A 26,820-nucleotide genomic window follows, 5' to 3' on the forward strand; every position below is an offset into this window, starting at 1 on the left:
ATGTCCTTTTTGCTTGAAAATTATGATGTGTTTTATGGCACAAGTTTTTTTAAATTGAATATTTGCTCCCTGTACCCTTCTGTTCCCCCCCTGCCCAGCTTGTACTCGTCAGTCAATGTTCAAATCAAACACAGCCATTACCATTTGTCATAGAGATGCATAGTGTGTGGAAAGAAAACACAATAGAGACAACGGGCTTTGAGAACAGAGACCCAAATCTACAAACCTATTTACTTCTCACATATCTGTGGATGTAGCCTTAGCTCCTATAGACATTTTAAATCAAATTCTGCTGTGAACAATGGCATAAAAGAAGAAAGCCAAGATGGTGCAGCTGTAGAAAGCCAGCAAGTTCAGTCACAACATAGGATTTGTGTTAAAAAGAAAAAAGATCTTTATCAGAAGAGCTTAGTTTGGCCACACACTTTCCATGTGGTCTTGGAGTTTTCATCTGCTCTTGCTTGTGTATGTACGTGCAGGCATTAGCCTCAGGTCCAAACCTACCCAGCAGTTAAATTTACATCATCAGGTCTCTTAGACTGAATTCTGGTGCTTTCTGGGGGAAAGTCCAGTCGAGATTGGTGCCTTGATATGTGTTTTCTCTTGTGCACTATGCAGGGATTGGAGAGGAGTGAAGGAACAGGGTGAACAGGGTTGAAGATACTGCAAACAGCTGGCAAGCAGACACACAGACATTACTGTGTCATAAGCACACAAGAAGTATTCCTGTTCTGATAACATGCACCCTTGGTTGGTGAACACGAGTTCCCTCAGTCCCAGGTCACAGCTAACATGACTTCTGGAGGGAAAAAGCTTGGCACTTGCCATTTACTACATCCCAGAACAGCCTAGCCCATTCACATTTTCCTTGCACTCTTACGGACATATCACGTTTGGCCAAAATGGCCTGAGGTTCTAAAGGGTCTCTGACATCACCTGTGGGAAAGGGAGAAGGGATTTGTGTGCAACCTAAGTTGAGGCTGAGTTCAGGCTGCCTGTAATGCAAGTACAAGTAATTGCATCTCCTCTAGAACTTGCAACTCAGGAAAGTATTACCAGTTACGTGTGGTAACAATCAGCAATGTAGATGAAATCAGGAGATTTGGCTTCCATAGGCCTATTTTGGAAGACGAAGTCTGGCAGAATGGACATTGTCTTTTGTCTCAATTCCCTATCTGCAAAACAGAAATAACATTTGCTTTGTTCCCCATTCACAGCCAGGACTTTAAACTCTTCTGAAGCAGAGGTGTTTCTTATGATGTGGGTTCTTTGTTCCTACCACAAGCTCTCTTAATACCAACACAAGAATGTCTTCTGTTATTAGCAGCTCTCTTTTTAAAGGGTCAGTTATGCTGACATGGGTTGAAGGAAGGATAGTGTATTCTACTTCTGATCAGGAGATTAATAGGGAGATATGTTTAGATCTCTCTTCAGATCCATACCCTGTAGGGCCCATGATCTGGTGTGCTGTTGATATAAATACATTTTTTTGCATAGAATTGAACATGCACTCACGACATACATTCAATACCATAATAGTAATAAAAATGTAAATGCTTCAATGGATGATTCTGTAGTAGCCCAATTTTAAATAACAGGTCTGTTTTTGCTTAAGAAATTGGTTTCCTAAGAGCAATCAAACTCTACTTGATTTTCCAATTCAGCTGTTCTGTTGTTTTTGTACCTGTGAACACTTAGTCCCTTCGGGCTGAAAGAATAGCAAAGTCAGTGCAACTTTGGCTTGACTGTGGCAGAAATGCGAACAGTTCATCCTCAGCTGGATGTTGCTAAAGCAAGTGAAAACACAAAGAAAAAAGCAATAGCTCAGAGCAGAGTACACATTGTACCTTGTTTTGGCTAACAGGCTGCGATCCATAATGACAAGCAGTTAAGTGGTTAAGGCTTAGAGAGAATTAGAGTCAGAACACAGCTCTTTTCCGAACTCCAATGATGCTTAGGCACATTTCTCTGTGTTTCACCTACCATTTGGGTAATGAAAAAGAATGACAGAGTTTGTAGGAGTTGGAGTTGAGACTCTTATTGTAGCATAAATTCCCTGGTTTTATGTGAGCTCCCAGTGTGACTTCCAATAACTGGGTCTGAGAATTTTCCTCAAGTTACTAAATGAGTGTACAATGGCTTTGCTATCTTATGGTCTGTTTTGAGGACAAGTACATTGAAATCAGGTGTTTTTAAACCACCTATAATAATGGTTGTATAGCAAAGAAAACTTGTGTATCAGGTATTTTTCATTTCCTCTAGCCTTGTTTTTGCAAACATATCAGTATATGCGTAATTAGAGTGGCAGAACAAAAAACAAAGAAGTATTCACAACTGGGGCTCGGTTTTAATTTTTAGCTTAGTCTTCTGGGTGAACAAAAAAAAAATCCTTTTTTCTTTCTTTTAAACCCGAATGGAAGTTCTCATACCAATTCTAATTCAAAGTGACAGGGTCTGCCTGCTGTCAGGAAAGGAGAGGTCTTTGGAAAAGAAGTATAGCTCCTTACTGGAGTGTGGGAGAGTTTAACAGACTCAGGGAGAAGTTTACTTTGTTTCCTTTGGTTGTCAAACCAAGGTGTTGATTCAGGGGACCAAACACATGTACAATAGATTCCTCATAGAGCAGACACAGAAAGAAATAGATACCTCCAGAAAGTTGGGAGAATGGGAGAAGGAAAGAGTTCAGAGCACTAAATTACAAGCCAAAGTAGGTGGCATGGCCATTTTCTTTCATTTTCATTGATGTTAATTGTCACTTGGAGCCCCTCTGTGAGAAAACACAAAACATACAGCTTTGAATGCTCTTTGGGTGCGGGAAAGAGGGAAAAATGCCCTCCAAAATAATCCTCCAGCTACCTTTTGGGCTGTTCCATTTGACAGCTAATCCTTCAGCTGTCAGTTGTCCTCCCTGTAGCCCAGAAATACTAACACACACTTTTTCGGTTGTCCCTGTGGGCACCCCTTTTTGCCAGATTTGTCCACACTGCTCCTACAGTGTTCCAAAGCTGGCAATTTGCTTGCAATGGGCCCTGCTCTCTGCTGAGAAGGCTGTGGGAGAGCCACCGCTAGAAATTTGACTGCCTATGAAACCTTTACTAAGGGAAACAATGGAACAAACTAGGCCGCACTAGAAGTGGAAACAAATTCTATTAATTAGAACTATGTGAAACTAGGTAAATTGACCCTGTATTTTGAACTCCTGGGGCTTTCTGAGTGCTGGACCTCATCTGCTTGGGAACCGGTAACAGGAAGAGAGACAAGCATTTGTTCATTATCAATGTTTTATGAAACCCACGTATTTTCCAGGCAATTATCTGAAAATACTCCTAGGCTGCTGATACTCTTGTGCCCTTTCCTATTGTCCATTTTATTTTAGCACTGCTGGCGTGTGCTTTCCTCAATGGAAGTTAAAAATATTAATGTATTTTCCTGACTGCTGTGCTTCTGAATTTAAAATAAATAAATACATCTCCAATATTTCTTGTAAGATAAGTGTTTTCGCTTATAAGTATCAAATATAAGCACCCATCTATTCAGGAAAGGAAAAGAGAAAAAAATATAAAGGAACATAAAGAGCATGAAAATGGAGGGTATGTTTCCGGTAGGTAATTTCCGGTAGGGGATTTGAAGTTGCGGATTTGGCGAGTTCTGAAGGACAATACAGAGTAATATTCTCTTCAAAACCCCTACACAGTCACTGTGTCTGTTTTACAGCACCACCATGTACCCCTAAAGACACAGATAATACATAATGATCACCCACAGAGCTGGTGTTCTGCCTTAAATTACTGAGGACTTTAGAGGGAAACAACAGAGGTGTTACAGCAGAGAGTCCAGCATGAACAAACTGTACCAGAGAATTTAAGGGAAGAACCAGAGCTCAAGGGAAGCTGGAGAGCTTGTAGGTTCTTGGGTATGCAATATAGCGGGTAAGCCAATGTTCAGGAAACTACAAAAAACGTTACATTGTGAAGCTAAGCTTTCCTTTTCTTTTCTTGGTAAGCTTTAGTTTGCACTTACAATTTTCAGGAGAGATTTATCCCAAAGCCTTTCAGTTCTGTTTTAGAGTCTTTTTTTTTTAATCTTTTTTTTCTTCCTTTCCCAGCTTTCAGAAGAGATTTCTAATACTGTTAGCTTTTGGCTTTTTTTTTTTTTAGTATTTAGCAATTATTTTCCCTTCCTCCCCCTCCATGCATTTAACATGAATATATTTAAGGATTCTTCAGTCAGACAGCAAGACAGGCCATTGTTACAAGCAGTGTTTGATTTCAGACTATCATATTTTTTAGCTAAAAATATGGACATTTCACATCTCTCTTTTCCATTTCACTGTGTGGTATTTCCACCTGCAGGACACAGGGCACTGCCAGCATTTCAGAGTCTGACCTCTTTCTGGCTGATACAGCAAGAATGTTGTTTAGGCTGGCAAAGCAAGAAGAAAAAGCAAAACCAAACTGCATTTCTGGGTCTATTTAGGAGGGCAGGGATTTAATGTATATTTAGTAACCAGTTAAAAAGATGGTTTATAACAAGTAGATCAGTAAGTACTGACTGATAAAAAGCCCCTTCCACATGAAGCCGAAAAATATATATTTTTTAAACTGCTAGTGCTATTACGAATATTAGAGATGGCTGACCTGTATTTTTCTCTATGCTTTTCTTCACAGTTCGTCTCTGTTTGATTTCTCTTCTTGTGATGGAACCATAGTCTTTTACCAGTGACAAGCCAGCGTAATTATCATGTTATGAAAACAGACTGTAGAAGAAAGTGAAATGGACAAAGAGGGAAAAATGCTCTGGATACTTGACTGCTGTTGACAATTAACTTAGTCCTCATTTTTATCAGCAAAAAATTAAAATGATGTTGTCAAAGACTTCCGCAGTATGTGAAAGGTATTCTTTAAATAAATGTGCTCATTTTAACTTAGCCTGAGGTTGTAAATCAGAAATACTGTTATGTTTTTATTTACTGCCTGCTGAGAAACATAAAATAAAAATGAATTCTTACTCCATTCAATCTTTTTGTCACACTGCATATTTTGTTTATAAACAAATAATGCTGCACAATCTTTTTGTAAGAAGACTTCATTCCAAGCAGGATACTAAAGCACACAGAGGTTGAATATGCAGCAGCTTTGTAGAAATTTGCAGATACTGAAAAAAGTCTGCTTGAATATCTTGAAAAGGGACAGCAAATATAAATGATCTTGTTCATTTGTTATTTATAGTATTTTGCAGAATGGAATCATATTTCAGAAGAAGGGAGAGGAGGTATCTCTTGTTCTTAAGCCTTCTCAGGATCTGATGGAGAGTTTGGGAAAAAAAAGGTTTCTGAACTGTTACAAAAACCATTTATAACAATTGTAAATATCCTCCAAGTAACTTGCTTATTTTAGCTATTTATTTGTGCATTACATTGAATTTGTCATCTGTCTTTCATCTCTTCCTCTACCTACCTAAGTACTATTTCAGATATTCAGCACCAAGAGCAGACCTAGTGATCTAGACTTACATACTATCAAAATATTCCGTCACCTCAGTTCATAATTCCACCCTACATGTAGATACATAGCAAGGAAGAGGGGCCTTTAGGTGGATCTTAACATGACACAGTTGAAGAGGGATGGAAATTGCATGGCCAGTGAAAACTCTGATTTTCTCTGTTTTCCAGCTAAATTAATAGTATCTTGGGACACACTAGTATCAAAGGCAATCATTGCATATGACAGCTCAGTATGGACATCTGGATTAAATATTAACGCATGTGGAAGACAAGGGTAAAATTTCCTTTACTTGTAAAGGAGACAAGATTTCACCTTGATGTTCATCCTTTGCAGAGGAAAACTGTTGTGTCAATGTGTTTCATGTTATACGGATAACTAATGTGATACAGGTCAAGGAATTTTTGTATTTTGCATTTAGCCAATGTGAAGACAGGAGGTTTCTGATTAAAAACCAGTGCAGGCAGGATCAGACTTTACAAACACAAAGGACAGGCACAATTTAAGATCTGTGCCCTTTTCTGAATCTATTTTCAACCTCGAGCTGCTCTATTTCTTTTTTTAAAATTGTTTAGACGTTTTCTCATGGGGATTGCCATAAATTAGATATCCCAGTGTTAATTTTAGCCAAATCACATGAGAAAAAATGTAAATTGTCATAAAATAGGTAATTATGCCTCATGCACTCCCTGGTTATTCCTTTCTAATTGAATAGGTTAGTTGAACAAAGGGCCATAGCAGATGATGAAATAAAAAATAATAATACTCTGCACATATATTGTACTTTGCATCTTCAAAGTGTTATACAAATTAGCTAATTAATGCAACAATCTTTCTAATTCCAGTTTTTTGCTAAAGCATATACTGATGAAAGGCAGTGTCAACACACAGGTTATTGTCACTAGACATATGGACTGTATCGGTGTTAACTAAGTAAGATGTAGTAGAAAATTATACAAAGATGTACTGTAAAGTCAGCAGACTAAAATTTTGTGGGTTATTTTTGGTTTTATTTCAATGTAGCTAATAAAAATATCCAAGGAAACAGTTACGAAGCAAGGGCATTCCTGTAGTTTATGGAATGGAGCATGCAGACTTGATGTCAGTATTCAGAACAGAAATCATTGGCTTGTTAGTAATTTTTTAAAACTTAAATCTTTTCGTCTACATGTCTTCTACAAATCTTGTCAGTTCTAACTAGGGCCTGAATTCTGATAAGAATCAGGATGTTGCTTTTCTTTTCATTTGGGAACACTCGGTTAGAGTTTGAGCTTCCTTGTGTGCTCCCTTATGCTGTTCCCTTGTAGTTATTGAAAGGAAAAAAATCACTGTAGTGATCAGAACCTCTGTATCATCAATAACATAGACAACATAGAGTTGTTCTCACATAAAACTCCTGTTGATCTCAATGAGAGTTTTGGGCTTTACTAACTGATGTACGTGAAACTGCACAGTTATAAACCTTATACAAGTACAAGAACAGCAGCAAATTTAAGGGTCAAATTCACCAGTAGGTTCTGACTGCTTTGCATTGCCACAGTGACATAAAACAAGGATTAAGCTGGCTTTGTAACCAGCTAGTTAAAACAATTTTGTTCATAGAGTCTAAGACCAGATAGGTTTGTTGTGATCATCAAGTTTGAACTTCTGGACAACACAGACCTCAGAATTTTATCAAGTGACTCCTGCATCAAACCTATTAGAGTTGCTGCACATTTGCTAGAGCAGCACATACAGGTCAAACTGACCCAGATAATCCTGTGAGGTAATATGAATAGTCATTTAACCCCTTCCATTCAGATTGTATTTGCCCTGTATGCAGCTGTGGAGGGCCAGCAACTGCAGAGTCTAGGATCTGACTTTCAGGTTTGGTGCTAGTTTAAAACAGTGATGTCAAAATTAGAAGTTGTTTTGCATGTTGGTAACAAACAAACATATCTTTTTAACCTTCTATCATATAGTACTGTGCAAAAGGTATTCATATCACTAGCACTATCTTATTGATGGGGAAATGGTGGGAACAGAGGATTCAGTCTTTGCTGAAAGACCTGATTTCATACAAATAGCCACATGCTAGCTGTGTCACACTCCAAGGTGGCTAAATGCATGAAAATGCTGCTCCTGAAGCTGTATAACCATATAGGATTGTGTCATCTATTTCCAGTCCATTTCAGAGTGCAGCCTTGTTACCATAATCACAGGCCCATGCTAACAAACAGGTCTCAGGAGCTCTGGGACAGAAGCTGTTTTCCAGCCTGCAGTGATTTACATAGACACAGTTGCACTTTCCAGTGGAAAGGAATGGAAATTTTACCAATTCATTTCCTGCTTCATTTGTAATCCTTCTAGACCATATTTGTCGAAATCGAAACTTCTAGGCACAGTCTGGGTGTGAATCAGTCAAAACCATCTCTCCCTCTCCCTGGAGCTTGGAATAAAAGTGGGATACATTATTTCATCTCTTGACTATTTTTATATGTTTTTACTGATATTTTTTATGAGAAATGCCAGTGCCTAATTAATGAAGCTGTGATGAAGAAACAAACAACAAAATACCAAATTTCCAGGTGACATTTTATTATACTATTGAATGTACTGGAATTGCAGGTAGTAACGTAAGATGAAAAGCCATTGAAAACTGAACCATCAGAATCCATCAGAAACACTTGCTTTAAATGTTTTCCTGTTCACTAAATTCTGTACAGTATTCAGTAATCTTCACTGTTTGTAATTTATGTTGTGTTTGTCTTCTGTTTACACTTTGGGCTACCAACTTTACCATAAAAAGCTTCAGTGAAAGCGTAACATCTGTTTTGAATTTGGCACATTTTAACCAGTTCTCCAGTTGGTGTGCAGACAACACAGACAGTGAAGTGATTACTGTAGGCTTGCTTACAAAATAAATAAGTATTTCTCAGTAGGGAATTTCAGCTTACATGTTTATGTCGGTTGTACAGGCATATAGTTAAGCAAAGTCTATCATATAATTTCCATTTCTGTAATCCATCTAGTTAGCCCTCCATGATTTATACTTTTTGGAAATGGCCACCATTGAAATATATGCTTGCTAATGACAGTTTCATTATTCTTTAAGCCTAGCTACTTAGATATCTTTAAAGATCTGAGTAGGAAATCATATTATCTTTCTGAGATTTTATTTTATTTCTTCCCAATAGGACGTTCATGAACATCCTGAAAATATTTCTGTCGATGCCAGTGGGACAGGAGTCAGGGAGTCATATCTGGCAGTAGGGACACTTACTTATTGAATTCTTTTACTAACACCTTTAAAACACACTGTGCTGCAGTCCTCCCTTCCATGAACACCTGTCATATTTGAAAATGGTAGAACAGATTTTCCAGTCATGAAAATTCATTTGTAAAATGTTGCAATGTTGAAACTGGGCATGTCCAAAAAGCAAATATATGTCTGAACTGTATTATGTGAATTGCTTGGTTCCAAGAGAATTTATATATATATATTTGATATATGTATAAATTATTCTTATATAAAGGGATAAATCAGGTATCCAAAAGTAATTCTGCTATAAAAATAAAAGCAGAAAGGAAGTAAGATGCATGCATAGCAAGCTCTCTTTCCTGCTCAACCACATTCTTTTGTAAAAAGGTGCAGCTGTTTGCCACATGAGAACAGGAAAAATGAAATTTTTGGGTGTTCTATATCTGCAGTGAATTTAATGCAATGTACATGTGCACATCTGTTATACATTGAAGTATTTTTACTATCAACTTTAAGGAATGTAAGAAGATAAAAGGACTATAGCTAAAAAGGGAGAAATGGGCTTACATGAAAAAAGACGTGAAGGTCTTCTGCTTTCAGTGAATGTAGTAATTAGTTCTGAAGCTAGTGAAAAAGTAGGGTCATTTTAGGAAGGTGAATGCAGAGGGTAGCTTCTGGTGACTCTACCAACTTCACACACCTGCAGCTGAAGTGACTCTATTCTCAAATTGGATACCTTATCTTGTAGACAGGTTCAGAATCAGCAGGCAGGAAGGATCTGATGACTCCTTCCTGGAAATCTATTAAAGGTCATATAATCTTTTCTTGAAGTCCTCCCACTTTCCCCCAATGGTCATTGGTTTTAGTTTTTGAGGTTTAATATTCTTCTCACCATTACTTGAAAAGACACACTGTAGACAAAAGAATATAAAAGAATGGACAGGAACTGTTCCTTCCGAGGAACACAATATACTCCCACATATGCATGGCCAATGCCAGAAATGATACTTTGATTTAAAACTTAAATTATGATTGATTAATATAAAATTGCAAAAATTCTTTTTCACAAATTAGAGCCTCAGTGAAAGCCCGTGACAGTTGATAGGAATTTTTACTTAAATTCAACTGATTTTGAATCAGATCCAGAGAGCTAAAAGGGAATTTCACTAGATTTTCATATGCTGTTCTCTCTGGACCTCCTACAACCTGTCTCAATAGAGAAAAGGGTAATTTTTATGTCATGTCAAGAATTACTCCTACTCAGGTAACAGTATTTATTGGTCATTTTCTTTAATCCACAAAAATGTATTAATTCTACATAAACAACCCCAAACCACCTAGTAGAAACATACAGAGAAAAACACTCAAGGACTTAAAACTGTTTTCCAGGTGGTTTAAACAAATGAGAATAGCACAACAAACATTTCTTTGACCTATACTGTGAACATACACAGCCGAAGTCTGCAAGGTATGCTAACAGAATATTCCTTGCAGCTTTCAAGTAGAAAGAGCTCTTTTCTGACCCCAGGTTTTTTATATTTTCTCATTATGTAGATTGACTGTTTTGATAGGCTAAGGTGACTGATGATAGCTGAGTCTCAAGGTGGGAATGAATCTGATTGTCTGTGAATTGGTAGAGAAATGAATACTCAAAGCAATTTTCAGTTACATTATTGGCATTGCTTAGATGAAAATCAAATAAAACTTTGAAACAGCTAATAATTCTAAGAATGGTCATTGAATGACAATATCGACAAAACTGAAGTGATGAAGAGTCCAAAATAAAATAAGAGAAAAAAAAAGGAAAAAAAAATCTGGATATTGTCTTTCTTATCAGCATCATTTTGATTGTTTAGTTCTGAGAAGAGATGAAATGAAATAATCTCTGGCAGTAGAAAAAATGTCATGGGCATCAACTACAGACTGAGGTCACACAAAATAAAATGGACCTGTTTTCATAAGGAGCTCCATTCCTTTAGGAAAGCTGTTGTATCTATATTGTATTTCATAAGGTGTTGAGTGACAAATTCTAGTTTGTTGTAAGACTGGCAACATGGGAAGCAATCCTGATTTAGATACCTAAGCCCCAAAGATAAGATATGAGATATACCCTGGTTTTCAGTGATTATCATCATGTATAAGCCAATGAAGAGTCCTCTGGGCTAGTATTGATTCAGAATGACATATCCATGCAATACGCTGCAGATTCATGTAGGATTACTGATTTAGCTTTAATATGTTGGTCTGAAAACTGTAATGATTTAGGAGTAATTAAACCTCAGCTGTAGGAGCAGCATGTATATGTGTGTAAAATAATCACACACTCCCCCACTTTAATTTGCCACTGAATTTGAATCAACACCAACCCTTTAGATAAAGATCCAACCTCAATCATTTTGATAGATTAGTCCACAGAGAGGCAAATAATCTGTGATTCATAACCCCGTCAAGTTCTTTAATGTTTTTGGAAGGCCAACTGTAAAATTATAATGGGATACTCAATATTGAAAGGCTAGTTAAAGAATTTTATGGTGTTGGAAAAAGCACTGAATGCAATAACAAATGTTTAAAATAAAAGCTGTTTTAATTGGTTTACCAAGCTATTCTGAAAATGCAAGCAAGGCACTGCACTCTTAAAGTGCTTCTACCCAACAACAGACCCTCACTCTCTACTTAGCAAGTTAATGAAATTCATGCTAAATAACTTGTAGTATCCCAGAGACAGAGCTTGGGTTTAAGAGGGGAAAGAACTATTGTAGCTAATCCTGAAAGCCTGTGTTGTTTTAAGGTTAATCCATTTATTGGAGCAGAATTTTTGCTTATGAAAATTGCTAGAACCATTGACATATCTGCTAAATAGGGAACAATGTTTACCAGCAGAATGGGAACTTAATGGTAATAACTGCAGTGAATTACTGTGCGCTAGAATATCCTCCAAGTCTTGTATCTTTCATCACACACCTTTTTGTGCTCAGTAATCCCTAAACTTACATAATACAGAGAAAATGGCATTCAAAGTGATCTTTATGAACGTTTTTTGTGTTTCATAGCTTGAAGATAAGAGCTTCTGTCTGCTGTGGAAAGTCTCTGTCAACAGAATCTACTTGATCAAAGCATCCTTTGTCAGTTATTAGTAGAAGGAGTGAAAATCCACTAAATTGTGATTCTCTGTTATCTGTAGCATTTTCAGCTTGCAGCTTTTGCAATTTTCATGCTTCCCAAATTGTAACAATAGTTTAACATTTGAAATATGTTTTTGGCATGCAGCTAGGAGAATATCAGGGGAAGTATTTGTTTCTTTTCTTTGGAAAATAATTGAGGTGGGTTTTTTCCCCTCCTGAAACATAATTCTGCTGCTGCTTGTTCTGTTCTCCATGATTTCTGGAATTCTAATGCATGCCGATATAAGCCATTAACCATCACAGCTGAATGGGTCCCTGCTTAGCCTTTCTGGTAAACTAAGTTACTGTCACATGCAGGACACTAGCCCAAGCAAAGTAAGAAAAACTGAAACTAAATCACTCTTTCATTGTAAAAGCAAATAGTTCCTGTAGACAAAACTGAAAGACACAAAGACAGTAAAATGTGAGATAATGTTGGACTCTCATTCGTCCACCTGTTCCTGTGAAAGGTGACTTTCCAGTATCCTCTCTCTTATCTCCTTTTATTCCTTCTTCACTTCAAAAATCCTAATATATCATATTTCCCCCTTACTGTTTCCAATATTTTTAAACAATTGAATCACTCGAGTGACTGACTTCCTCTACTATGCCTCATTAAGTAATTGAGTTAAATTGATTCAAAATAAAGTGACACACTTTATTTCACAATGATTGGTTTGAATCAACATTTGCCTTTTTTTCCATTGCCTCTTCATCACAAGCTTTTTCTCTCTAATGTTCCCAGAGTTCTTTTATTGTCTTTAGTAAGGCAAGCAGTGAGCATAAGCATTGTTCAGATATATCTGCAAAGAATACTGTGTCAGAACTCTTGTGCTCCTATATGATGATTAGAGCTCTTTTTAAAATCCTAATTACTTTCACACCACTACAGAAAAAATCTCCAACCAATTTTTTTTTTTCAAATTGTCTAGGAAGATTTTCAGAGGAAAAAAAAGAGATCGAATTAAAAAGACTCTGAAAAATATGCAGAAGCTCAAAAATGTTCGTCATAGAATAAAATCAGATTTTGTGAGTCTTCTCAAAAGACGTCTACCAGATTATAAAAAAACCCACTTCATTTTTAGGTGACAATTGAAAACATATGGGGGAAAATGAGAGAAAAAATATTCCTTTTGTCCATTGAAACACTGGAAAATATATTGACCAAAGTAAAAGGACAAAAATTCTGGAAGGCATATTATAAAAAATATTTTGACACAAAACATTCAATCAAGTCTTTGTGTAATGTATTTCTTTGTGTTTATAATTCACTGATTAACACTTTTCATCATTGTGAGCTTTAAACTGGAGTAATAAGACCAAATGTCTGAAAATGTAATGATAGGTCACTATAAAGAGATTCCAGATGAATCTCTGAACTTCAGTGCTTTATTAACGTATCAGTTATATTATCCCTGACATGAAATTGCACTAGATGATACTCTTCAGGAAATAAATAACGAGTCTGAAACCTATGTAACTGTGACACTTCCTCTTCTGATAGCTGCTGGCAACAGCAGGTTACTTTACTAATAGGAAAAATGTCTTTCTAAAATGTCAGTGATTGCAATCAGATTTTCTTTGAATGTATTTGCTTAATATAGCAATAGGAAAAAAAAAAGGAAGAAAATCTGTTTTTCTTTTCTCTTTGGTCTGAACTTATCCCTGTGTCATTAGAAAAACACCAATGCTTTGTTGGTTAGGTTGCTCAACCAGATTAACGTTCCAGTACTTTTTCCTGGAGAATAGATCTAGACTTGTATGTTGTAATATAGCTAATGATCCATTCCTACTCTTGCTGTTGTTGGAAGATTGCTATTTATAATTTCTTATAAGCACAACATGCATTTTAAAGAATATTACCAAGGGGGAGAATGCTACTGATGTTAATCCTTTAATATTCAAATAACAAAACTATTCCAGTCACCAAGGCTGCAGAAATATTACCTTGTGCAAATAAAAAAAAATCAGAACTTTAAAAAACACATAATCACTGTCTATCTTGTGATTTTGCTTTCCCATATTTTCATTTTTCTCACAGTTTTGGGAGATTAAATATATTTCATACTAAAACTCTTAAAATCCAAGAAGCTACTTTTATGCATGCAAGAGTATTCGTATGTATACAATTTAGGTTGAAATAAAGGGGCATTTAATTTTGTTATCTCCTGAATTAATTTAGTACCCATCAGTACTAACTTCATCAAAGTAATTTTTCCATGAACTGGCATAAAGAAGTACAGAATTTATTCTAGAATGCATACATCAAATTGAAAGGTTTGGAATGTATAGGTCAAATTAAAGGTTTTACAGGGCCTTTATAACAGTTACTCTATGAGTAATGGTTACAGTCATGAATGACTTCAATTTGGTTTTGCTCCACAGAGAAAGCTTCTTTAAATTCATAGAGACATTCATACAAATGAAGAACGAGGGCATAGATAAATGTTTCTTTTTATAGTCATATGACATAGCTTTTATTCTCGTGTATGTAACACTGATAGTCTGGGACATGCAGTGTAATTATAAGAATTGTTTACCCACCAGTGAAGATCAAGAAATCAGAATGTCTATTCTCCACAGAACAGGAAGACTGTAGATTACGAATATCTGGAAGGCAGTCAAAAATAAAGCCAAGAAGAGGCAGTCAAAAAGAGGTTCAATGCAACAGTTGCTAGGCATATCAGGTGTCAAATAAATGACACCTTCATGTTCATTTGCGTAAAGTGAACATCTTCCTGATCCTGGCCAGGAAGAATTTATCTCTTGTTTTGGGCAGCTTCTGGGTAGCTCTGTTTCTAGATCCCTTTCCCTGGAGCACGTGAGGATACTGAAATGCTCATCCTATAATTCCATTGTGGTGTTTCTGCTGTGGATTTTGAAATGAAACAAAGCAGAAACTATCTCAAGGTGGACAGAAACTTGGATCGTGTAAATATTGCTGATGTGTGAACAAGTACCAGCCACAAACCAAAGATTTACTTGTGCTGAAACATGCCCAGCGAAGACAAAGTCATCATTGGCTCTAGCCCTTTTAGGTTTGTAACTTTTGAAGGCCTGTCTTTACCTTTTATAACCATCTTATGACCACTGCTACTATTGATGCTACTTTCTTTAGCATCTGTAGATGTCCCATATTGTCTGCTTTATTTGGACACACAAACCTTAAAGGGCAGTTGCCTTGCAGACATAATAAAGTAATGTGATGCAAGCAGGAGAAATATGGAATATGAAAGCAACGGTGGCATGACAAATTCCTCTTGGATCAAAGTTAGAGAGGTAGAATGCCCTTAGGACAAGGACACACACTTGCAAAATGGCATACTTTGTAAATGGGATGGAAAATAAATAAATAAAAGCAGTGTTCAGTAAATAAATGCGAGATGCAGGGAGGTCCGGTTGGTGGTGTGACTGATGGAAGAAAAGTATCTGATCAGTCCTCTGCATTACTCGGCTGAAATAGATAATATGAATTCTGTTAACAAATAATTCATAGAACATGTTTGGGAGCTTCAAATGTTCACAGGGATTTAGAAACATTAACTGAGTCACAGAACTGTGTTGCAAAGGCTGAGGTCTGTAATTGTAGAAAAGTAGGGCTGGAAGAGACTTCTGGAGGTCATCTAGACCATTTTTCTGTAGGAGGCAGAATCAGTCATACCCAGATCACCCCAGTAATATTTGTATAATTTTCTTAATTATACATAATATGTCTAGTGAAGAAGATCCTACAGCCACCCTGGGTAACTGTTCATGACTTTCATTGTTGTCATAATTAGAATGCTTTTCCTAATACCAGCTTCATTCTGATTTGTCTTAATGAAGACAATTTATTTTCTTTAACCATCCTAAATGGACAATATTCCTCTTATGACTGCAAAACTGGCTGAAGAGAAATAATGAGCATGGAGGTTGGATTTAATTCAAGGACAGAGTCATAAACATGGAAACAGTACTTTGCTTAGGTGCTAAATATCATAAAAATATGTGCCAGATTTGTCTTCATGTATACACTTTTATTACTCTCCTAAGGACTTTTATTGACTTCTGAGCATGATCTGATACAATAAAAGATATTAACTCTTTAATAATGATTCAAGAAACATAATACAAGGATTATGTATGAAGGAGCCTTAAATTGACATGTGCAATATATGATGAATTCACTGTTCTCCTTCACGAAGCAGAATCTGCTGTCTTTGGATGGAGTAAAAGATAGTTTTCTTCCTAGGTTTGGCCTTTACTAATCAATAAGTGAACAAGACAAGTGATTCTGTCCCAGCCAGCTCCAGAACAATTAGACAAGAAATTCTTGTCTCCCACCATAAGGTCACTCTGCTTCAGACATGCAAGGCATACAACTTTGCAATGTCCTGCTGTAGATATTATATCAAGCACGGTGGTCTCATAACAGTCAGGAAAATGCTTGTACTTCAGTCTTTGGTTCACTTCATTAATCTCTTCCCTGTCTACATCTATATGGATATACCAAAGGATAAGACTTATTTTGCCATTCCTTAATTTATAGAGAGAATAGCCAATGTATGTTTTCTTCTTTATACTCTTGCCTTGAAAAATGCAATCCCTCTGTAATGACTTATGAACATTCATCCGACTCAGGCTATGCAATCAGAACGGGGAGAACTTTTCTCTGACAATAAATCCATGAACAAAATCAAAACCAGGCAGATAAAATGAACCTTGTTCAGCTCGAATCTTTAAATGCTGAAAAGTGTCTTTTCCTCCATGCAGCACATAGCTAGCAAAAAAGATTTAATCAGAAAGAAAAAAAATAGTGTTCACTTCAATGTTTTCTGTCTGTTGAAACTGTTGGTAGGAGAAATGGTTGCATTATATGAAAAATAACATTTACTTAGAAAGTCTTATGTCAAGAAAAAGAAGAAAAATGCTGACAATATTCTATTGGAACAAAATATATTTTTTCAACTCATATGAAATATACTTCTTCTCCCTTGAGTATGACCACTGCAGAACCTTATCTGATACACTAGATAGACGAATTTCTCCATAAACATGCCAGTGTTTATATTTGCGTGAAAAAATATCCACACAATGAAACCATTATACATGTATTTTTATTTAAAAAATATTTAGTTTTGTCAGTCTTACAAGCAAAGTAACTAAATTGTACTCACTGGTGGGTACATTTCTGCAATTTGCATGTTCTCAATTAGTTCCCTAAAGGACTTGTTGCATGTATTGGAAGATAGTAGGATTGCTTGCATAAGGATTACATATTGAATCAAAATTAGAGATTTCTGCCCTTTGTTTTATTAATATTCAGAATCAAATATTTCAAAATGTGTGGACTATCATTTTCAGTTATGTAAGCACAGAGTACATATAAGGTGAAGTACTTTACTTTAAAGTGCAAAATTTCCATCAAACTTCCCTGCTGAGCATAGAAACAAAACATTTCTGATACGAACTGTTGTTGAACTGAAATTGAAGGAAAGAGGTAGAAATATTTTTTTTTTTCAAGATCTCTCTGCTCATGGTCAGACCCCACAGCAAGAGCTCAGTCGTCAGCACTATCAATTTGTAATGGTCTCTGCCTGATGATAGCTACAGAAATAATCCAGGAAACTGACTGGACAAGGATGGATTTCTTCCACCTGCCTGCAGTCACTTATCCATCCATGTATGTATTTATAACCCAGGAATCAACCACTCCTTATCCCATTACAATGCACACATTTATGGGCTATTTTCTGTTCAACAAACCAAAAAAAATGATAATAAATGGCTGTTCCCGTCTCTAGATACCTTACCAGAGAATTAAAAATCAAAGTTCTGCAAAAGCAAGCTAATAGTCTTTCTCAGTGACAAAGAAATAGGAAATATCCTCACCTCAGCTCTAGTTCTCCCAAAATTAATATCACCTCCTGACCCTTTGTCTGAAGTCACCACAAAACAAGACTGCCTATCAATCAAAAGCTATTGCAGAATAATGAGATAATATATGCCTGAGGAAGCTTACAGTTCTTTTAGCTTGGAGGAGCTGGGCAACAGTAGAGCACCATCCACCTCATTCCTTCCAGAGGTTCAAAACTTCAGTGTTTTTGTCCAGAATGGAGATCTTCCCTGAGGTTTGCTACTCTGCATTCATGCTTCAGAATGTGTGTGTGTATGATACATGCACTTTCCCCGGCAGTATTTCTCTAAAACTTTGAAGGCAAGACTTTTAGAACCATGTCTTATACTTGTGTGTAAACTCTGCCTGGCACCACAAGATGCTAGCCACAGCTGTGGTTTCTTGGCATTATCGCAATAACATCCCTGATCATAATAAGGTTTTTCTGATACCTCCAGGGCCAGCAGGCACCTCCTCTTGTCTTCTCCCATATGTTCTGAGCGTGAGATTGCCCCCAGCGTCAGGTGGTAACATATTGCCAAGTAAGTGCTAAGCAAACATGCGTTGCTGCCAGAATGACACTCTCTGACTCCAGCACATAAAATGGCTGATCTAATAAGTCAGTGCTGGGCAGCTAATTGATTGGGGAAAGCATTACTAGGCACAATTTATGGCAGAACATACATACAGAACATTTTGGGGCTGCAGAGCATTGCTAGCAACCTCATACGACTGAACCTGGCTTCATTTCTCAGCCACTGCTCTTTGACCCAAAGCCTTATAGATAGGCAGAAGAGCAATTAATTTGTGCCCCAGTTGCCCTCTCTTGGAGATGCTCAGGATTTTACCTTTTACCATGAAATAAAATCCCGTTTGATGTTGCTACCTTTAAACTGGTAGCCCTAGGACTTTACTAGCTGTCCTTAAAATCCTTCCAGGCTGACATGTCTAAGTAGAGGCAGCTTAATTCTCAAAATCAATATACAAGGAGAAAAAAAAGTCAGCTTGTGTTTGACAACAAGATAATACAAGTTGTATGAATTCTTTCAGCCTGCTCAATTATTACGAAGGCCAGGGATTATTTAACACACTTAAGAGTTGTTAATTTTCATAGCAGTAGCTTGCAGACAGCCTAAATTAAAACAGACTGCTGCTGTGCTGTTACTTTAGATAATGTCTCAGTTAGGTGCTCTGAATTTCCAGACAAGTTCATTAAACACAAACAGACAGAGCTGCAGAATTTACATGTGCAAAATATTGCCAAACAGATGTCAGAGTTTGCTGTGCTGGGCCATGCCAATACTGCATTCTTCTTCTATTTGCATATCACCTCATGTTATCTGGTATTATGTTAATTAATGCTATACATAGTATGTGGCCACATGCTATCTGAGTTTAAAATAATGTTATGACATTTTATCTTGAAATGTGGAATAATTTATAAAGAAGCAGTCAGTTTCATGTATTTTCAATTGAATACAAAAATGATTGACTTATGATGAAGCAGCCGTGCAGGACTGTTAATGCTGCACACATCAGGGACTGACCCAGAACCTGATTCAGTTCTAAACAGCATTAGTCACCATCTTGTTTGTAAATTATTATCTATTCTCTTCCTGATCAGCTCACAATCATGAAGTAAAATTAGCTGAAAAATCAAGTGAGGTTGCATACCAATAACATGTTAATAATTTTGAGAAGTGTTTATACTGCTTTTGATTAGAATGTAGGAAGTCTGGCTTGCTGTAAAATATGCTTAATGTGGTGTTAACTGAGCAGTAAGAAAGATAAAATTAAAGTGTATGGAAAAGGGTGGTTAGATTTCCAGGTGGAATGTTGGTGGCATTTGCAAAGAATATCTGGTGCATGGTAAGAGAGGTATGGTAAGGAGAAGAAAAGAAGGAAGATGACTAAGAGAAAAGGGTTATTTTTGACATAATTATGAGGTTCACAAATCCTGGAGCCTCTGGAAGGAATGAGGTGGATGGTGCTCTACTGTTGCCCAGCTCCTCCAAGCTAAGAGGTGGTGACAGTGGGGTAGGAGGATTCCTTGAAAATGATTGAGATGACAGAATATTACCATCTACGTCATGCAGAGAGTATTTACTCCAACATTATTTTGCTGAGTTTTGGCTGGAATGTTTATTGTTTTTATTAGCCATTAATAATCAATCATACACCTAAATACACCATTTTATGCACACAAGAAAAGTCCCAGAGAAATATTGATTAGCCTGATGCTACCAACCTGAAAAGCACATGAACAAACATAACATTGAAAGGTCCACGGGAAATATTTGCTAAGGATAAGAAGTGATTGAAGACATAAGCAAAAGTTTTCAAAATGTCTGTAATAAATATAGATCCCGAACTTTTCAAAACTGAAGTAGAACAGAAGAGGACAACATGGGAAAAATAATAGTCTGAATTCATTGTCCACCAGCTTTAGAGATTAAGTTTTAATTAAAAGTTTTTAGAGTGAAACAGTTATGTGAAACTTCATATTTATAGATCACATTCACATTTTTTCCACTAATTTGAAGCAAAAATAATTTCTTTATATGTATGTATGCATACACAGATACAGATACAGATACAGATATATAAATTATGTATGTATATATACACACCTATTCGTAATTTTTGAAGAACAATTTTTGGATTTCTGCAGAGATTTGAGGAAGTTGTCATCAAACTTGAATTCTGGAACCTTGATCTAGACCCACACAAAATTTCTTCAGCTGTGTTTTAAGCTCAGACAGAATTGTTTAAAATATAACAAATTACTTAATTTTAAGATGCAGCTCAAAAGCCCACAAATGTAGAACATTAAGAGCTTATTTCCTGAGAAAGGTGACGCAAACAACTGATTTTTCATGTTGGAAGGCAAAGTGACAATCTGAAAAGAAACTGTTTTGAACAAACTCAAATGAAGATGTTCCAGGGTTTTATTTTTATTTTTATTTCTGCTCAACTCAGCCACTCAAATTATTGGAATTATAACTTTATTTATTGTAATTTGAGCAGCCACTCTCATTATGTGAAAAACTGCTGGATGACTAATGTAAGATGCTCCTATGAATAATTTGTGATTAATTATTTCAATATGGAATTAATTTCTTTACCCTGAGATATATATCCTTCTTTTTTATGATTCTGCCATTACTAGCTTTTTATCCATGACACTCATTTTGAATGAATATTATAATGTGTTGGTCACTCAAAGCAACTAAAATTTTAAAAATATCTGCTTTTGAAATTGAGATCTGAATGTTCCTTCGAATACATTTGTAGACTTTGATGAGGAAACAGCATCAGTGGTAATAAAGAAGTATAACACACAGGGCAAAAAGTGTCATTTTTAAAGAAAAAGTTAAAAGTCAGATGCAGAGGGACAAGAACAGCATTTGATCAGCACAGTCAGTTTAAGTTAGATGGTAACACTGCCTGACCAGACAGAAGCATAAGACCCTCATATCACAGAGAAATTGGAATAAACACACTGGCAAGCAGGATTATGTTTTGTAAATATTGGCATGATTTTGGTTTCTCTTGTAGCATATGTGCCTATATTATTGGTTCTAGCTTTTACAAATAATTTCTTCTCTGCTTTTTCTTTTGTAAGCCTTTCTTTCCTCTGATAGCTCACTTTGACCATTGGCTGGTAGGCTTTAAAACAGTCTCTTTGACATAGCAACGCTATGTGCCTGCGTTCCCTATAGTATTGACATAGTAGTGCTTTGCACTTTTTTTTTCTAACGTAGCAAAGACAGGAATCTGGAGCAGTTAGGATATTTTTTTAATCTTTTCAAGACTTGCCGTACATTTGGCCGTGTCAGAGCATCCATAAAATGTCAATCAGAACAATTCTTGGGTGCCATATTGTTTGCTTAACCTTGAATGAATCTATTTACTGACTGATTGGAGTGTTTCTTGATTATGGGGAAAATTGTCAGCTATATTGTGGAAAAATTGATTGGATTCAGATTGAGCAGTCTGCCTCTGCACAAGCAGAACAAGGTCCTTTGGGACAAATAATACATTTGTTTCTATTTATTTTCAAACATTTCATTCTGTCTGAGGTTTGGGAAGAATTTTACATCAGAAATGTGATCTCAAACCATGCCAGACTCAGCTGAGGAAAAACCACTGGTGAAATACTGAGGTCAGAGCTAATAGAAACTCTTAAACACCAAAATGTGATCTGAAGCCATCAAGGTACTGACAGTCATAGCACTTTTAGTGCACTTTTCTGTAATCTTTGTAGCAACACTCAGCGCATCACTGACCTCCTTGTCAATCTGGGTAACAGCTTGAAAGGGATAGAATTTAAGAACTAGGTTTGGTATATAATCTTCCATGAGGTTTTATAATATTTTTCCCTTTTTGATGAAAGAATATGTATTTACTGGAAGAAAGAAGTATATCAAACAGATTTTAATAAATCCCTGTCAAAACAGATGGAGGTTTTAATCTGTAAGGAGGTGTCTTTTGAATCCTACTTGGAATCCAAGGCTTGCATTGTACATCACACAGAGAACAGATTTTGTGTTTGTAGCTTAGGGGCTTCTAAGTTTCTACTCCACCCAGATTTCGCTTTTAGTTTCTAGGCTTGGGAAGAAACTCTCAGAGACTGTTATTCTTGATACGTAGTGAATATTGCCTTGAGTTCTGGGAGCATCCCAGGGAAAGCCCTCTTCAGGAAAGAATGAGGATGCTCTCAGTGAGTCTGGGCATATGGGTATTTCATTACATTTGTTGACCGTAAATCTTTTAATTGCCCTCATATAAGAATTTTGCTGCAAGTTCCTTTTCCGTGGGCAATTTAGGGTACTTCAAAATTTTTCTGACATGGAATTAAAATTTCATGTCACAATTTGGAAACACAGGGACAACTATTACATTTTACCATTTTAACTTTCAAATTGTGCATTTACCAAGTTAGCTGAATGTCTCTGTCTTTTTCTTCTTTTTAATAACATAATTTTACTTAAAAATCACAATGTGGTTGTGATTTTTGTTCTGTGGATTCCTCCAGAAAACCATTTTGGGAGATTTTTATTAAAAGAGGTTAAGAAACCTCATTTTTGGAACTCTGACAGCTGATGTGAAAATTTGCGTTGTCTGGCAATCAATGATGAGAAGTACTTTCATAAACATTTTCCTTCTTTGGAGCTTGAAGACATTTTTCCTGGTACCTCTAGAATGTTTTACCTGTAGGAAATCAACAGGACTGATCTGACATGGCTTCACTGACTTAGCACATGAAAACCTCAAATTATAGTGCTGAGCATTTGCTATTTCTTAAACATAATTCTTGAAGGGTCCTAATGATCTTCATCTTGTTGTCCTTTTTCATCTCAAATGAAGGAAACCGGGATTGCACTCAGGAGGAAGATGAAGTTACAGTGTGTTTTGTCCCTGTGCAGTTAAACCTTCCTACCTCATGTCTCCAATTCTTCCAAATCAATGTTTGAGGTTTTTTTTTTTCCCAGGGTTTGGCAGAAGTTACGGCAAAGCAGCTGGCTCAGAATCACTCTGGATAAAACAAGTGATATGATCCTGGCTAGAGGAGATCTGGCATATCTGCCTCTGTCTGATATTTGATACTTGTGTGGATATCCAGAGCTTCAGTTCTTGTTATTGTTGGATGATCAGCTTTCAGCAGAAGCCAGAATTATCTTCCCTTATTTGCATATGGTGAGGAGATTATAATTTTATTTCTGAAGGCCACTGTCACTTCAAGACTTTGCCAACTGTAAGGTGTCCTACTTCAGACTACTCCCTATGTGCATTTGGAAACAGCATGTCATGCAAATGATAGACCTCTCATCAGTGTGGAAAACAGGTAATGAAGACATTCCGCTGGTGAAATGCAGCAGTTGCTCACGGTTTCCAAGTTCTGGTTGTAATATGTATAATTTAAATATCTTGAGCCCTCTTTCCTTGAGGAATAAACAGTTTGTTGCTTAATACAGTGATTCTCAGCCTCTACTAATGCAAAAAGATTTGCAACACTTTTTTTTTAAAACTAAAATGAAATAATGTTTTATTGGAAACCTTTACTCTCAACGTTTTTGTACTTTTGTTACTTTCCTTCACTTTTTCTTGCTTAATTGCAAAACATGCAGAAGTGGAAGGCTCTTTTTCCTTGTAATTTAAATATTTTTAAATGTCTTAGGAACTATGAAGGATCCAACTTGAGTAACAGCAACCTGGTAGTAGGCACTCCCTTACAGCAGTAATGAAAGTGGTATAAACCTTTGCTAAAATAGGATGGACATGTAAATGGGAGTTTTTTCAGTACAGAAGAGGGAACTGAAATAGGATTTTTTCCTTGCTAAATTGTTAGTTTTGAAACTTATCCTCCTTTCCTCCTCTGAAATAGCGTGGATGTGTTTGCCTTCAAGGCATGCTTCAAGGATCACCATTTAAAGCTGAGTACTGGGAAAGCAGAATTTGCTTAAAGAGCAAATTTTGTGGTGGGATTATAATTTCTCCCACCTCCCTTTTAGAAAAACAGGACTTCATTGGTTCTTGCTTTATGCAGTAGAGGTTGATAACTTTGAATGGTGCTTAATTGGCATAGTCATGCAACACAAACTTTTTTTTAATCAGCCTGTTATAAATATACAGGTACAGCTATAATAAATGAATGCAGATAATTACTTTCTCTATTTTTCACTGAAATAACAGGACAATATGACTGCAGAAATAACCTTAAAATAAATGACACAGACACCCCACATTCTTTCATTATGAAATGTCATCAGAAATCCTTCTCGAAATGCTTCTTAGTTGTTCCTCAACGAAATAGATTTACATAATTTTAATTGCAGATGGCATCTGCTGCTTTTAGAGCACATGGCCAAAGCATGTTTCTTCAACTTGCATATAAATAGATGGTGATTTTTCATCACATCTCTGTATGTAACATAACTGAGATAAAATGAGTGTAAGTGCAGTGAGAAGATATTTTTGACTGCCCTCTTAAGGACGTGTGGTAGAGGAAAGCATGAAGTTAGGTTTAGTGTGGTTTTGAGGACCATTTATAGAAACTTGATGGTTGCTATCTGATTGTACAAATCAGTTTCAAGGTGTGTGTAGAGAGATGTTCCCTACTCTTGTAGTCTAATCCACATTGACATATAGAGATGAAATATTGCATGGTGAGGATACCAGCCAAGTTGCTGCTGTGTGACATGCCTATCGTGGGACTCATTTAGGATTGTCTCTTCATCATCCTGAGGACCCTTGACCATTGTGCAATTTCTCCTTTGTTCAACTCACTGTTGATTGCCATAGTCGTTGGTGGCATTTGATATTATTTAAGAAAAATAATAATGTATAAAACCTCAACATCTCACTTAAAAAAAAAGAAAAAAACTGTGTCAGCATTTCCCAAGAACTTCAGGCGTCACGCACTCACGAGTTATGTGCATGTTTGTTCCTTCTGGAAAACATTCAAACAGTGAGAATAATGTCTTCCTTTCAAAATGAACTCTTCATGATGAATCGTTTATTAGATAAATGTAGGATATATTTGTCTTGGTTCATGGAATTCCTGAAAAGACCCTGTGATCTCCTCCACCATGGTCATTATCTGAATTTCTTCAATGGATTTCTTTTGCAGTATCCTTTTACTCCAAGGGTTTATGGTACACATACTGGATGAGAATTCTGTTGTGTGGTGGTAATTGCTCACCTAAGCTATGTGATTTTGCTTCCATTTGTTTGTTCACTGTGGTGCATGTAAACAAAGCTGAAATGGCTTCTTTCATGTGCAAATATGAAATGGTTTACCTGAACATTAGTATAAACTGAATTTTGACTTCTTGGACTAGTGGAGGAAAACAAACAACAAGGCATAAACATGGCTAAAGCTAATTAATCTAAAAGTTCCTATGAATGTAAATGGCAAAAGTACTCTTTTATTCAAAAAGATCTATGGAGTTTAAAAAACAAAAGTGTTGCTACAGTTGGAAGAAGGATTAAAAGTAAAACCAATGTGTCCTTACCCACTGTATTCACATTTATTTCTGTATTTACATCTAGTCTGGGTCTATGACACATTTTTATTTAAAATACGGACCTGAAGTCTCCAACTTTTTCTGAATAGACTAATTGCTGTATCCCTGCAAGGCTTCATTGAACTATTCTGGGTTCAAAAGGCTGCCTTAACAGAAGAAACTTCTGGACTGGGTCTTCTGTTGCAGCCATAGCCTCAGGTCCCACACTTTACTCTCTATTGTCAGAAGGGGTCATGTGAACACGTAGAGATAGTAGTCGAAACATATCTTATTTCTCCACTGGGACATATGCATGGGTTTTTTCAGGCTTGCCAAAGCAGATGTTATATTTACAGATTTAGTACAAAGTCAGAATAGTGAACAAGGTTAATCCTATGCCATAGCCACAATTGATCAAAATTTCATCAAAACTCCAGCTGGAGAACCTTTGTCAGAGCAATGGGGAGTGATCTTTTGATAAACAATATGAAAAGGTAAGCAACAGAAAAAAAGAAAACAATCTTAAAATGGAAAACATTCAACACTTTTTTATGAAATACTTTGTGTATTTTTGTGAAAAGGCTAGCTTTCATTAGATCTTCCACAGTAAAAATACAAGGGTAGTTCTCTGTCTGAGTATCTTGCATTTCAAAATAACAGTTTTCAGGATTATTCTCATATATTTTCATTTTCTAGTTTAAGTGTTATGCCACTCTTGAGTCTTGAAGTCAAATAAAATAACAACTTTGCAGTTCTAATTGAAAACAAGACCATGGAAGCAAGATCAACTGAAAATGCAGTGACCTGTGCTTTAGATGTGTTTGTATTTTGTTCTCAACATTTCACGTGGGCCCAGAAAGAATAATGCTTAATTTTCTGATCCCAGATTGAATTTAGATCTCTGGCAGCCAGAAAATCATCTTTGGACTTGTAAACCATATGCATTTGATCCGGAAGTCACTGAGAGAGAACAAATACAGAACCCGACAATGTCATTCATTCAGAGTTACTTTTTGGCACATAACAGCTGGCT

This window comes from Mycteria americana, chromosome 2, assembly GCF_035582795.1.
Source record: "Mycteria americana isolate JAX WOST 10 ecotype Jacksonville Zoo and Gardens chromosome 2, USCA_MyAme_1.0, whole genome shotgun sequence".
Classification (NCBI taxonomy): domain Eukaryota; kingdom Metazoa; phylum Chordata; class Aves; order Ciconiiformes; family Ciconiidae; genus Mycteria; species Mycteria americana.